Below are 16,191 nucleotides of genomic sequence, written 5' to 3'. Positions count from 1 at the left end.
ATGATTGGTTGAGAATTCTGAAATCCCTGAACTGACTACACAGAGCAGAAGGTGATGGACGCTTGCTGGGCTTCACATCTGGGTAGCGATTTTCTCTGTGGGTGGAGGTTAGGCACATGAAGGTTCCCTGTGAACGGTCCAAAGGCTGGACCCAGAGATGTGCACTGTACAAGGTCCCTGAATTTGACTTGTAAAGGAAGACCTCAAGAAGCAAGCACTTGGGATTTCTTCCCACATACTATGAAAAGGGAAGCCAGTTGACTTTGAACCACACACATAGCAGAACACATGACAAACAATGACGGACCTCTTTGGATGTCATTCTTGCTTCCATTATGCTTTCATTTAAAAATTACATTTTATGCATTTTGTTTTAAATTACTATGAAGAGATCATTTGGGGAGTTTTGATTTTTAAGGCACAATCACAGAGCAGGGTTTTTTTTTTTCTTTCTTAGCCAAACAGAGACTCTGATAAGTCATCTTATGTATGCCACATTACCTTATGAACATTCAGAGCTAAAAGCCTTTTACTTTCTTTTTTTCTTCTTAGTTCATTTGATCCATATCTGATGAGCGTGTCCTTACCATTAGATTTTTTTCCTAATGGAAAAAATACTGTGCTTGCTGTACATTCACAAAAGAAGGCAATAAACATTATCTTTTTAGTATAAAGTGCACAGACCTATCATTTGCATCTGAGTCATTCTGTCCCTCGATTATACATAGAGGATTCTAGAGAATAATGCCTCCTGGTTCCATTGGTCCAAGATTAACTGCCTGTGTGAAAAATGTCATTTCCAACAGGGCCAAAGAAACAAATATTTTCATTCATTTCTGATTGAGATCACAAGTGGAACACCAGAAAATAAAACATAATTGAAAATGGACAGATTTTCTTTTGTAGCTTACTGCCACTGAATTTGGGTGCCGATGAAAGAAAGCTTTTAGGATGAAAACCCCTTTCTAGAATGTGTCTTAAGAAGGGACCATGAGGATATATAGTTTGTGGAGAAGTTACCAGATTTCCTCTGGTATCAGTGTCATGGTATTGATTGGATTCACTCTGGCATGTGGCTATTCCCATGAGCTGTCTGGGGCCCAAAGTCTCTCTTGTCCTTATTCGGTCCTCTGCTCCAGGGGGCTCCTCACTCTACCCCTCCCCGGACCTTCCCACTGCCCCGCCTTCCCCTGACCCCATCTTCTCCCCTGCAATGTCTGTCTTTCTTCTGACTGGATCTCTTACACTCCCGCTGGTCAGCCTGGCTTGATCAGCCCATTCTAAGCGCCTTCTTCAATGTCACCAGCAATTCATTACTTGCATCAGAGAATGTTCTTCCTTTTCTGTCTTCTTTGCATTTCCCTTCTCAGCCACAGTTTTACCCCTGCTGACCCCACCCCCCTTCCTTTGTCCCTTCCTTCGTCCCTTCCTTCCTTCTTTGTTTTTTTGGGAGAGAGAGAGAGCAGGAGTGCCCAGGAGCAGGGGGAGGGGCAGAGGGAAAAGCAGGTTCCCCACTGAGCAGGGAGCCAGATGTGGGGCTGGATCCCAAGACCCTGAGATCATGATCTGAGCCAAAAGCAGGCGCTTAACTGACTGAGCCACCCAGGCATCCCCACCCCTTTTTTTCTTCAAATTCCCCTTCCGTTGGGTCCCTTGCAACTGTTAGCACTCTTAGAATTTCTCATTCAGTTTCCTAAAATCCATCACTGTTTCGTCCTCAGCTCTCTCTATCCCATACATTTTGGTATACATTGAGATCCATGGTTGCATGTCTCATTGATGAGAAGTCCAAATACTTAAATTCTTACATGAGCCCTGTATCTGGCGCTTTTCAGATACTCAACATGTATTCGTCAAATTGAATGAATGAATGAATGAATGAATGAATGAATGAATGAATGAAAAATTAACCTCTCTAATGAAGCCCAGTCAGGCATTCCCTTCTTGCTGAGATCTTGTTTCTCTGCTTGGATCCATTTGGCAGTATGTAAGAGGTTATGAACTGGCTTGTATACAGGGGACAGGCCGGTAACGTACATAAGTAAGGTAAGGTGGCAAATTAGAAACCTTTACGTGAACAGGACAGCAATTCCTGACCTCCAGCTCATTGCTAGGTTTCTTTGTTTGTTTATTTTGTTTTTTGTTTTTGTTTTAGCAGAAAAAATTTGGGTTTTGAAAAAAAAATGAAATCTGATTTTGTAACTTGATTTTTGAAAGAAAAAAAAAACCACTCTGCAAACAAACAAAAAACCCAACAAACATTTTGCAAATGCTTTGAGTTGTGAGCTGTCATTTTGTGATTTCTATCTATCAGGTATGTCTTCTTAAAATGCTGTATCTAGAATCAAATGAAGGAAGCCTTCTTGATTATTTCCTTGCTTTGATATTTTTAACTGTTTTGATGTTCTATGTGTGTAACCTGTTTTTCACTCTGAGTATCTATGTTCTTTTTTTTTTTTTTTAATCTTTTTTTTGGAGTTTCAGTGTTTCACACAAGAAATTCTAACTTTTCACAGATCACATTGATTTGCTTGTTTCTCTCTTAAAACCTTCAAAATTGATGTTGCTTTGAGATAGAAAGTCCTCTGGGCAATGTGTGTTTCCTTTTGGGTAGTATCTATGCTTCTTTGCAAATCAAGTGATTTTTATCCTTGGAAGACCGATTGCATAGAGTTCTCTGCATGTACATAACATTTCAGCTTGTTCTCTCACATGTAAAATTTACATGTACTGGGAATTGTTGCTTTAGTTTACTGAGGATGTTCAGCAGAACCCTAAAATATTGATAACTTGGTTAATTTTGACACGAATCCCTGACCACACTTTTTTTTTTTAAGATTTTATTTATTTATTTGACAGAGATCACAGGCAGGCAGAGAGAGAGAGGAAGGGAAGCAGGCTCCCTGCCAAGCAGAGAGCCCAACGTGGGGCTCGATCCCAGGACCCTGGGATCATGACCTGAGCCAAAGGCAGAGGCTTTAACCCACTGAGCCACTCAGGCGCCCCCCTGACCATACTTTCTAATCTTCAGAGTGCTTAATACCAGTAGCAGTGAAGCACACGGTAGATGGTTGAATGATGGAGCTGAAATGTGAGCTCCACACTCCGTCTACAGAACTCTACCCTAGAGTTCAGCATCACGAAAGAACAAGCTCCATTTCCTTGTTCTATGCAGACAGTAGGGTCCTAGCTCTAGCCATTTTATAATCTATATGATTACCATCCATTAACCAGTAGCATCTGATTAGCAGAGAAACTGAGGTCATGCATTGCTTTCAGTTTGGTTAATGTGAAGCAGATTATTCAGTATTCCTTGGCTCAAGCACTATATATTTCTTCCTTTCTCTCTTTCTTTCTTTCTCTCTTGTTTCTTTTTGCTGTAGTAATGGGTTTTCCACACCAGAGAGAGGGCAAGATGTACTGTTTATAAAAGGACTGTTTCCTTATGTACAGGAAAACTCAAGTTGTCTTTAGGAGAAATTACTGCAGGTGTAGTCCAATAACTCATGAGTCAATCTACCACATGCTTACTGTGGCTTCAAGCTCTCTCCACCTGACTTGAAATCATGCAGAATCCACATGGGAAGAAATGGTGTCCAATTCTAAGCCACACCCTGCTGTGCATCTGGAGTAAGAGGGAAAAACTTAAGAGTAAGAGGAACCTGACGAGGATGGGGATGAGCTCCCACATGGCCCAGTCCCCTTCTCCTCACATTTGAGTCTCCAATGTAGCCTGTGGTGAAGAGTTCCAGCCCAGAAATCAGACTGCCTGGGTTCAGATCCGCTTTGTCATTTACACATTATGAGACCCTGGGATCTTCTCCTTTAATCAGAAATGGTGGTGATGATTGTACCTAACTTTCTTTTTTGTTTGTTTGTTTAGTTATGGAGAGGAATAATCAAGGGGATTGCTGTAAAGCATTTGAGTGTCTAGAATTTAAATTTTGCTCAGAAGAAGTAGCTGCTACCATCAGCACCACCGCCATCTTGTTTCCACTATCATTATCAGTACAATTGGTATCATCACCAGCATCACTCCCAAGAATGTTCTGCTACTTCTTGCCAAACTTTGGAACACTTGGTATAACTGAAGTAGCATTAGATGTGGAGTCAACCCCTCACTAGTGATATCACTTGGAGTGAACCACTACCTCTCTGGGTCTCTGGGTCTGAATTTGGAAACCAAGGCAGTTGAACTAGATGATCTCTAATGTTCCTTAGGTCACAGCCTCTGCTTCTGTTGGGATTTGACCTCTTTACAGCTGGAACAGAGCCCTGGATGCCAAATGCAGCCCTTCATCACTTTGTTAAGTGGTGACCTTTACTAGAAGGCCCTTCCCTCCAGTAACTATCCTAGCTCTTCTTGCCTATCTTCCAACATCTATGCCACTTGCCATGCCCTGTCTTTATTGATGGATAAATAAATAACTAAATAAGCAAGCAAAGGCTATATTTCCTCAAGGACCGTGATCTTGGGAAGGTGAATTAACATTTCTGAACCTGCTTTTCTCCCCCTACCCTTCTTTTAATTAATAAAATGATAGTACATGAAAGGATATAATGCTGGATATAGCATTTTAATACTTTGTGGTATTTGAATCTGGTGATTTGTGTATTTGAGAATAAAACATTACAGATAAAACTCAAGCCTCCTTGGTCTCCTCTCCATTCTTTCCCTCCCTCTCACCATCACCTCCTGAGGTTGGCCATGTGCACCTTCCCTGCTCATGTGTCTATAATTTATTATGTATACATTGTGTTCCTAAATTCACATAAGCTGGTTTTTGTCTTGACAATTTTGTACATCTGACATCTCTGTTTCACATTGGGTCAATATGTCCTTTCTCTTCTGTCACATGAATTGCATTTGTACCATCTCTTAGAGATTTTTACCCTTTTCTATTATTTTAATGATTAATCTTTAAGATTGTAATATGTATAGCCAACATGTAATGTTCACCAGTGGCTCTGTCCTTCTTTTAAATAACAAGGATCTTTGTGTGTTTCAATCTCTCCTACCACCTTCCCTCCCATTCTCTAGTCTCTGATTCCACCTGGTTAGTAAATCCCCCTGGTATCAGTCATTTTTATGACTGTATTTTTTCAGATACTACTGATGTAGGTACTCAGGTATTCAACTTGCTTACCTATCACTTTGCCCACAATTTCTTCTTATATCCAGCTCATTCCTTTTGGGTTTATTCTCAGCAAGTGTTCATAGATGATCTGTTTGTATTTTCTGCCTTTGCCTATACATGCATTGGGCTATGCATGGAGATCTAGGTTAAAATTTATTTTTCTTCGACATCTTATCTTCTGAAATCATAGTCTGTAGTGAGTCAAATCACTGTTTCTTTAAAGGTCCTATGTCATCGTCTTTGGCAACTGTTCCTTTGTCTTTGATGCTCTGGATCTTTCCTACAATCTGTCTAGGTGAAGATATGTTTTATTTTTCATTCATATCCCTCTGTATGTTCTTTCCTTCTGAGAATAGAGTTTTCTGCAATTCTAGAAAATTCTCAACATTACCCCCTACATATTTATTTTCATCTCACTTTCTTGAATCTCTCATTTGGGGGCTCCTGTTACTCTAGGTTTCAGCTCCTTGCCCTACCAGCCTTCCTTCTTTTCTCATGTTTATATGTTTTTCCTGTATCATTCTGTGCTATGTTTGTCATGGAACTTGGGCAGTCCTTTTCCTTCACCTGCATTTCACCTGGATGTATCAAGTCTTAAAGTCAACCCATCAACTGAGCAGTTGCCAGTGATTATTTTTTATATACAACTTTGAGTATTTCTACTTGGCACACCACAGTGGTTAGTGAACTCTGCAATAAGACCTCCTGGGTTCGAATCCCAGCTCCACTATTTACAAGGTATTGTTTTCCTTCACCTCTCTGTTCTTCAGATTCATGGTTTGTAAATGGGAATAATCATTCCATGGCTACATACAGTTGGCAACTAATAAGCCAAGTGATGTGTAGAGTATGTATCATTATTAGAATGATAACTAGCACACATTAACATATAATGTTTGCTGTTACTATTTTCATGTCTATTTTATATTTTCTTTCCTTTCTTTGCTTTATCTCTTTATTATTTTTAAAATCACCAATTATTTGAACTTTTCTCTTTAATTCTAATGTTTGTTGTATCTGTGAACTCTCCCTCCTTATTGTGTGGTTTATTATAGCTCATGTAGGTTTTTGTTGGTTGGTTTGTTCTCAGTGCATGCCTGTTTTCAGTGCAGTTGGTGGATGGGTAGATCCCCTCCAGGAGCATCTCTTAGGAGCTATTTCTCACGTTTCATATTTGCCTTTGTGAAGATGGGCTTCACCTTGATGTCCCTGTACCATGAGGTTCAGAGAGATAGAGTTCAGATCTCTAAATTGGAAGGCTTGAAGTTCTGCATCTCTTGGGGAAAACCTCCTGAACCCTTACCTGGACCAAAACAGAGAGAGAGAGAAATCTTTCCTTTTCTCTTCTTTGTTTTCTTTTCTCCCTCCTTCCTTCCTTATTTTTAATTCCAGTATAATTAACATACATACATTATGTTGTTTCAGCTGTACAATATGGTGATTCAACATTACCCAGTGCTCATCATAAGTGTGCTCTTAATCCCTCTCACCTTTTCCCTCATCACCCCCACCCCTGCACCCTCTGCTGCCTTCCCTCTAGTAATCCTTAGTTTGTTCTCTATAGTTAAGAGTCTGCATCTTGGTTTGCAACTTTTTTTCTTTTTTCATTTGTTGTGTTTCTTAACTTCCACAAAGAGTAAAATTAGATGGTATTTCTCTTTCTCTAACTGATGTATTATGCTTGCATTATACCCTCTAGATCGATCCATGTTGTTGCAAATGGCAAGATTTCATTTCTTTGATGGATGAATAGTATTCCGTTATAATAAACACGCACACACACCCCACATCTTTATTCAGGTTCATCTATAGACTGGGGTTGCTTCCATATTTCACTATTCTAAGTAGTGTTGCAAAAAACATATGGGCACATAATATCTTTTTGAAGTAGTGTTTTCAATTTATTTGGGTAAATACCCAGTAGTGACATTACTGGTTCATATGGTAATTCTATTATTAATTTTTTGAAGCACCTTCATACTGTTTTCCACAATAGCTGCACAAGTTTGCATTCCCACCAACAGTGCGCGGAGATTCCTTTTTCTCCACTTCCTTATCAGCACTTGTTTCTTCTGTTTTTGATTTTAGCCATTCTGACAGGTGTGAGGTGATAACTCATTGTGGTTTTGATTTGCATTTCCCTGATGATGAGTGATGTTGAGCATCTTTTCATGTGTCTGTTCGCCATCTGGATCTCTTCTTTGGAGAAGTGTCTGTTCATGTCTTTAGCTCATTTTTAATTGGATTATTTGATTTTTATGTTTTGAGTTATATAAGTTTCTTACATATTTCAGATACAAACCCTTTATTACATACATCATTTGCAAATATCTTCTCCCACTTAGTAGTTTGTCTTTTAGTTTTGTTGATTGTTTCCATTGCTGTGTAGAATTTTTATTTTGATGTAGTCCCAATAGTTTGTTTTTGCTTCTGTTTCCCTTGCCCTAGGAGACATGTATAGGTAAATGTTGCTAAAGCCAATGTCAGAGAAATTACTGCCTGTGCTCTCTTCTAGGATATTTGTTGTTTCGGGTCACAGATTAAGATCTTTAATGCATTTCAAGTTTATTTTTGTGTATGGTGTAAGAAAGTGGTCCAGTTTCATTGTTTTTGCATGTTTCTATCCAGTTTTCCCAACATCATTTGTTGAAGAGACAAGTCTTTTCCCCATTGAATATACTTGCTTCCTTTGCCAACGATTAATTGACCATATAATTGTAGGTTTATTTCTGGGCTCCCTGTTTTCTTCTATTGTTCTGTGTGTCTATTTTGTGTCAGTACCATATTGTTTTGATCACCACAGCTTTGTAGTATAACTAGAAATCTGGCATTGTGTTACCTCCAGCTTTGTTTTTCTTTTCAACATTGCTTTGGCTATTCAGGTTCTTTTGTGGTTTCACACAGATTTCAGGATTATGTTTTCTAGTTCTGTGAAAAGTGCTGTTGGTATTTTGATAGAGATTGCATTAAATCTGTAGATTGCATTGGGTATTATGGTCATTTTAACAACATGGGTTCTTCAGTCCATGACCACAGGATATCTTTCTATTTGTTTTTGCCATCTTCCATATCTTTTATCAGTGTTTTATAGTTTTTAGTGTACAGGTCTTTGACCCATGGGTTTACCTTATTCCTAGATATTTTATTCTTTTTGGTATAATTGCAAATGGGACTGCTCTCTTAATTTCTTTCTGCTACTTCATTATTAGCATATAGAAATACAGTGGATTTCTGTATAATGATTTTGTATCCTGTGACCTTAATAAATTGATTTATCAATACTAGTAGTTTTTTTGAAGAGTCTTTAGGGTTTTCTATATAGAGTATCATGTCTTCTATAAACAATGAAAACTTTACTTCTTCCTTACCAGTTTAGATGTCTTTTACTCCTTGTTTGATTGCTGTGGCTAGGACTTCTACTACTATGTTGAGTGAAAGTGGTGAGAGTAGTCATCCTTGTCTTGTTCCTGATCTAAAGGGAAAAGCTCTCAGTTTTCCACCATTGAGTACGATGTTAGCTATGGGATTTTCATATGTGACCTTTATGATGTTGAGGTATGTTCCCTCGAAACCAACTTTGTTGAGAGTTTTTATAGATACTGTACTTTGTCAAAGGACAATCGATATTGTATATCATCAAAGACTTTTTCTGCATCTTTTGAAGTGATCATATGGTTTTTATTCTTTTTTCTTGTTGATGTGATGTATCATGTTGATTAATTAGTGAAGATTGAACCACCCTTGCATCCCAGGAATAAATCTCACTTGATCATGGTGAAAGACTTTTTTTAAGTATTGTTGGGTTCAACTTGCTAATACTTTGTTGAGAATTTTTGCATGCATATTTATCAGAGATAGTGGCCTGTAGTTCTCTTTTTTTGTGGTATCTTTATCTGGTTTTGGCATCAAGGTAATGCTGGCTTCATAGAATGAATTGGGAAGCTCTCCTTGGTTTTCTACTTTTTTGGAATAGTTTGAAAGGAACAGGTATTAACTCTTCTTTAAATGTTTGGTAGAATTCATCTGTGAAGCCATCTGGTCCTGGACTTCTTTTTGTTGGAAGTTTATTACTGATTCAGTTTCATTGCTAGTAATTGGTCTGTTAAATTTATAGTTCTTCCTGATTCACTTTTGATAGGTTACATATTTCTAGGAAGTTCTCCATTTTTCCAGGTTGTCCAATTTGTTAGCATATAATTTTGCATAACATTCTCTTATAATCCTTTCTATTTCTGTGGTGTCTATGGTTATTTCTCTTCTTTCTGTTTAGATTTTATTTATTTGATTTTTTTCTCTCTCTCTTTTGTTTTTGTTTTTTGGGGGGCTTTTTTTTTCTTGTTTCTTTTTATGCTTCTGTTTTTGTTTTGTTTTGTTTTGTTTTGTTTTTTATAAGTCTGGCTAGAAGTTTATCAGTTTCATTGCTCATTTCAAAGAACCAGCTCCTGGTTTCAGTGGTCTGCTCTATCATTTTTGGTTTTGTTTTTTAGTTTTCACTTAATTTATTTCTGCTCTAATCATTATTATTTGCCTTCCCTCCACTGGTTCTAGGTTTTGTTTGTTCTTTTTTCTGCTTCTGTAAGTGTAAAGTTAGATTCTTTATTTGAGACCTTTCTTGCTTCTTGAGATAGAACTGTCATTCTATTAATTTCCCTCTTAGAACAGCTTTTGCTGCCTCCCTAAGACTTTAGACTATTTTGTTTTCATTGTCATTTTTCTGCATATAACTTTTTACTTCTTCTTGATTTTTTTGTTTGATTCGTTCATTGTTTGGTAGCATGTTGTTTAGCCTTCATGTATTTGTATTCTTTCCAGATATTTCTTGTGGTTGATTTCTGGTTTTGTAGCATTGTGCTCAGAAAAGATGTGTGGTATGATCTTAATCTGTTTGAATTTGTTTAGACTTGATTTGTGCCATATATCTATTCTCCAGTTCTATTCTGGAGAAAGAGCCATATGCACTTGAACAGAGTATGCATTCCACTGTTTTAGGGGAGAATGTTTGAATGTACATAATAGATATCTATTAGGTATCTATTAGGTATCTATTAGATCCATTGTGTCATTCAAAGCCACTGTTTTCTTGTTGATTTTCTGTGTTGATAATGTAAGTGGAGTGTTAAAGTCTCCTAACATTATTATATTATCCCTGATTGCTTCCTTTATGTTTGTTAGTAAGTACTTTATATGTCTGGGTATTTGGGTTATTAAGTACTTTATGCATTTGATACTCTATTGGGTATAAATATTTACAGTTGTTATATTTTCTTATTGGATTATTCCCTTTATGATTATGTAGTATCCTTATTTGTCTCTTTTTATGGCCTTTGTCTTAAAGTCCATTTTGTCCAATACAAGTTGAGCTCTCCTGGCTTTCTTTTCACTGCCATTTATGTGACAAATGCTTTTCCACTCTTACATTCAAACTGTATGTGTCTTGGGTCTGAAATGCATCCAGAGCCAGAGAAAGTTATTTCTAAAGTTTGTATCTCATGTGTAAAAATACTCTTGAACTCTGGCCTTAGGAAGGGCTCAGTCCCATTTGCTATCTTGATTGGACCATAGCCAACCTCCTTCACCCATCCCCATGGGCTCTCCTGTCCAGCTCCAGCTCATCTCTCCAAACGTAGGAACCGTCTGTTTGCAGCACTGAGACTTTTAGGGGTTTTATTTTGTTTCTTTTTGTGTTTTAGTGAGGACTATAATTAATTAGCTCTTAAACAGAAATGATTCTTGTGAGAATTACATTGGGTAAACTATGTAAGATGTAACAAAATATCTAGTGGGATTTTCCCCTGTTCTGGATTTGTGGCTCATGACCAGAGCTAAAAATCTCCCAGTACACAGGGCCAGCTTCTTTTGCAGAACTGCCTGGAAAGAGCCAGAATTGCTTTATTAGTATCACTACTCCATCCACAAGATGGCCTGTTGGGGAGAGCCATGTTCATCAAAAGAAGTTGTTCCCTCTGTTTTCTGGTCTTAGCTTCCTCTCTTGTTGAGGATTTACAGGTAAACAGGTTTTTAAAATAGAGTGTGTAAAAAGTGATACTCTTACAGAAACCCAACATTATCATGTCTGTATTTCCATCCTAAAACTTTTTCTGACCTCCAGACCCAGTTTCCTATGGGGCACATCTGCTTATATATCCCTCAGGTACCTCAAATGGTGCTTGAGCAAAACTAAATTCACTTTTTCTCTCTCCCCTGGCAAATCTATTCCAAGTACTTCCTTTTGTAATAAGTGTTTTTCAAACCAGACATTTGGGCATTATCCCTGAGTCCTTCCTCCCCTGACATCTCCATACCACTGAGAACTAATCCTGTTGAATGTACCTTCTAGGTAATAATCAACATCACCAGTGTCTTGTCATTTTCACTGCCACTGTTCTGATTAGTGCCGCTATGATATGGTGTCATCGGGACTACTGTTCATCATTCCAATTTATCACCCTGTGTCGGGTCTTGTGCACCTTGCATCTCCTCCACTCACTATGGTTATAATAATTTCTCAGAATTACTTTCTACAGTGTCCATAATAAATGAGTGACTTAAATCGAGTGCCGTAAAACAGTGGAATTTTTTTCTTCATTAATTCTGGAGGTTCAAAGTCCAAAATAAAGGTGGCCATGTTTTCTCTGAAAGTCCCAGGGAAGAATCTGTTCCATGTCTCTTTCCTGGGTTCTGGTGGTTGCCAACAGTCTTTGACATCTTTGATTTATAACTTCATCATTTCAATTTCTGGTTCTGTCTTCATATGGCTCTCTCCCCTCTCTGTATGTCTTTGTTTCAAAATCTTTCTCTTTTATAAAGACAAGAGTCATGGAATTTAGGGCCTACCCTAATCCAGCATGGCAGCTTCTTGAATTGATTATATCTGCAAAGACCTTATTTCCAAATAAGGCCATATTCATGGGTTCTGGGGCTTAGGACTTTAATATAGCTTTTGGGGGAACACAGTTCAACCCACAACACTCTCTCAAACAAATGGGGTCATATCCCTTTCCTTCCTGAGGGCTCCCAGTGGTGCCCCCTGCTGAGAGGTCTCTTTAGTCAATCCTGCAGTCTCACCCCTCACATGCCTACATGCCTCCCTCGTGGTCTGTGCTCTTGTCAGACTGAGATCTCCAATGGCACCATCATCCTATGACGTGGTTTGGTTTTAGGCATTTGCTGTTGAATGATCTTTGATAATTACAGTCCCTCCTGGCATGGATGCATAACTGAACTTAAAACAAGCCCCAGCAAGGGTGTTAGAACCTGCCCAGCACAGCTCACAACCCAAGTGTGCAGGCATATGAAAGCTGTTCATCTGACATCACTGATTACTCATAATAGGGACACATTCTCTTGTAGCTTGACATAATATGCCTGGGATACAGTAACTTACCAGGTCTTGATGTCACATCAGGGAATTTATGAGAACCCTATCTTGGTTTGCAAGAAACTATATTGCACACAGAATATATTTATACACACATGCACACACACACACATATGCACAACCCCCTCCAGCACACACATTCTAAATTATAGATATCACTATGGGAATACCTCTGGGCTAGCCTCTACAGACAATAATGGAGATAATTTGATCAATAGAATTTAAACACATAGTCTCTGGACTTCTCTGAAAAACACCTTCACCTGGACTATAAAGTTAGTTGCACCAAAATAGTTTGTTGTTGTTTTTTTTTTAATTTATTTGAATTTATTTATCCCATTAATGCTTTAGTGTGCACTATTGACTCAGATATACTGTTAGAAGTTGATTTAACTTAGTATAATTGCCAGTAACTGGTCAGTAACCCAAGATATATTAGGTTTAGGGAAATTGGTTATTTAGAAAAATTCTTCAAATACAAGAGAATTTATAAAAGAGGACTCTGTTCTAGAGAAAGGCTTTATGCCTCTATGTATGAATGATTGTTCATTTAAAAGGGATTGCATTTTTCTGCTTGGTTGGGGAAACATCAGGGTGTCTTAGTATTTTTCCATAAAACAGTTTCTTTATCCCTATTGCCTTAAATATAAGGTCATTCAGTGGTGAAAATTGAGCTACTTACAAAACAATTCAGTCCCTCATTGTTATTCTCCAACATGTCATTTGGACAAATAATTTCCTTTAGGTGCCACAAGATAAGAAAATATAATGTAAATTTGAAAATCTCTTCAAAAACAGATACAGAAATGTTTCATTTGAAGTTAATCTTCTTGTTAATGAACTTGGCTAGTGTTTTGTGTCTCTGTCATTTTTTTCCTTCTAAGTCTAAATGATTGCTTCTTAATTTTTCCCCATACAATGTAGAAGAAAAATGACTTGTTATAAATCATACTTTGAACAGGAAACAAAGATTTTAATTGATTAGACTCATTGTTATTATACTAATCACTTGTGATGCCTGACAAAATTTGTCTTAAAGCACTCTGGATATTCTTGCTGAAAATTATCATTGAATGTAACGTTTACTTGTGTATTCTGACTAAGACCATGTCCATATGAAATGAGCATCTCTAGCTATGTTTGACCTCACATTGTTCTCATGCCTCATCCATAGAGTAAAATATGAGTGGGAGGTATTTCAGAAAAAAATGTGCTATATAGTCATTGTCTTACCCCATATCCCAAGCATTAAGGCAAATACAATATTAAGATATTTCAAATAGTATTTAAAAGGCTTCAACTTGGAGCATAGCTCAGTTTGTTGAGTATCCAACTCTTGATCTCAGTTGGAGTCTTGATCTCAGCTTTGTGAGTTCAGGCCCCACATTGGACTCCATATGGAGTCTCCTTAATGAATGGCTTCCAGTCCATCAGCTCTTCCCAGGGCCATGTTCAGATATGTCAGTAAGTAACTTTATAGGTGTCCATGGTTTAAATAAGCAACAAACAGTAAGAAATTGAAAAAAATGTCATTTACATTTGCAACAAAAATAACAAATCCTTGAGATAAATTTGATAGAAGATGTGTAAGACCTGTACATTGAAAACTACAACACCTTTCCAAGAGAAATGTTGAGATGGCTGTCTTCATGAAACTCAGTATTGTCCTCCCAGATTGATCTATACATCCAGGGCAATCACAGTCAAAATCCCAAAAGGGTGTTTTGTAGAAACTGACAAACTAATTTTAAAATTCAGGTGGAAATTGGAAGGACCTCAAATAGCCAAAAGAACTTTAAAAAGAACACATTTGGAGGAGCAGCCCTACCAGCTTTCAAAGCTTATTTTAAAGCCTCAGTAACTAAGGCAGTAAGTATGGTACTGATGTCAAGATAGGCAGATCTATGGGATAGAATGACTAGTAGCAAAATTGACCACACATATATTGCTGTCCTAGCAGGCATCGCCGTAACAAAATATCACAGAGTGGATGACTGCAAAAGCAGAAATTTATTTTTTCAGTTCTGGAGGCTGGGCATTGGAGATCTGGGTGCCAAAATGGTTAGGTTCTGGGGAGGACTTTTCTCTGGCTCTCAGATGGCTGCCTTCTTGCTCTGTGCTCACATGGCATTTCCTTGGTTTGGGTCCTGTGGAGAGAGTGCAGCCTCTCTGGAGGCTCTTCCTATAAGGAAAAAAATCCCATCATAAAGCCTCCACCTTTGTGACATCATCTAAACCTAAGTATCTCCCAAAAGGTTCCATCTTCAAATACTATAATATTGGGGATTAGGGATTCAACATATGGGTTGGGGTAGGGGTACACATCTGGGTCCATAGCATTGGACATTTGGTTTGCAACAGCAGTTCAAAGGAAATTCAGCCAAGAAAAGTCATCATTTTCTATAAATGGTGTTGAAACAAATATCCATTAAGTTTAAAAAAAAAATGTCCCTATACCTTACACCATATACAGAAAAATAGTTAAAATGTATCTTAACCAAAACTTGAAGTCTTTAAGAACAAATATAGTAGATAAATTTTGTGAACTTTGGTTAGGCAGTTTTGTTTCATATGGCATACCAAAACATCCAAAAAAAATGTTTAATTATGTTTCATTAAGATGAAGGATTTCTGTTCTAGAAAAACAGGAGTAAGAACTAAGAAAATATTTTCACTCCACAGACCAAGAGAAAATATTTGCAAACTATAATCTGAAAAAGGACTTGATTCCACAATCTGTAAAGAACTCTCAAATCTCATAGTAAGAAAACAAAATCCCAATTTTTAAATGGCAAGTGATTTGAACAGACATTTCCACAACAAAGAGAAAATGATCTTAAATAAGCATGTAAAAATTTGCTCATCCTGATATGTCATAGGGTAATGCAAATTAAAACCACAATGGAACACTACACATCTTAGAATGCCCAGCCTCTAGAAGATGGACCATACCAAGCATTGAATATGTGGAAATGAGTGGAATTTCCATGAACTGCTGGTGGGCATGTAAAATGGTATGACCACTGTAGGAAACAGGTCATTCCTTAAAAAGGTAAATGTATTAGCTGCCATGTAATCAACCATTCAATTCCTAGATATTTACATGAAAGGTTATGGAAAGACCTAGACTTTTACATGAATATGTATGACTGTTTTGTGTGTAATAGCCCTAAGCCTGAAATGACCCATGTGTGTCAGCGTTCGAATGGATAAACAAATCATGGAATAGCCATACAATGAAGTACTCTTCAGCAATAAACAGAATGAAGTTTTGATTTACTCAACAATGCAGAGGAGTCTTCAAATAATTACAATGAGTAAAGTAAGCCAGATAGAAAAAGGAGGTCATACTATATTGTTCCACTTATATAAAATCTAGAAAACGCCAGCTCATCTCTAGTGACGGAAAACAGAGTAGGGCTACCTAGGGAGGGGGTTGACAGGAGGCAGAGGTGATAAAGGGCTGCTAGGAACCTTTAGGGATGATGGCTATGCTTGTGGTCTTGAGTGCAGTGATTGAATCATTAGTGTAAATGTCAAAAGCATTTAACTATGGACTTGAAAAGTGTGCAGTGTATTTGATGTCAGTCATATCTCAGTAAAACTCTTAGGACATTTTCAAACTCACTCAACAATCTATAAGGTATCCTTGATACAGTCTAGTGTCATCAAGAC

General features: G+C 37.7%; 1 protein-coding gene across 2 annotated transcripts in view; it reads left to right on the top strand.

Moving 5' to 3' along the window:
* PRKG1 (protein kinase cGMP-dependent 1) overlaps positions 1 to 16,191 on the top strand; it is a 1,235,433-nt gene that overhangs the window by 1,029,719 nt on the left and 189,523 nt on the right. The window lies entirely within an intron of this gene.

Source organism: Lontra canadensis, unplaced genomic scaffold (assembly GCF_010015895.1).
Source record: "Lontra canadensis isolate GAN:19392208 unplaced genomic scaffold, GSC_riverotter_1.0 scaffold85, whole genome shotgun sequence".
Taxonomy (NCBI): Eukaryota; Metazoa; Chordata; class Mammalia; order Carnivora; family Mustelidae; genus Lontra; species Lontra canadensis.
The sequence above is the reverse complement of the archived record's forward strand: the minus strand, read 5'-3'. Positions and strand labels throughout refer to the sequence as shown.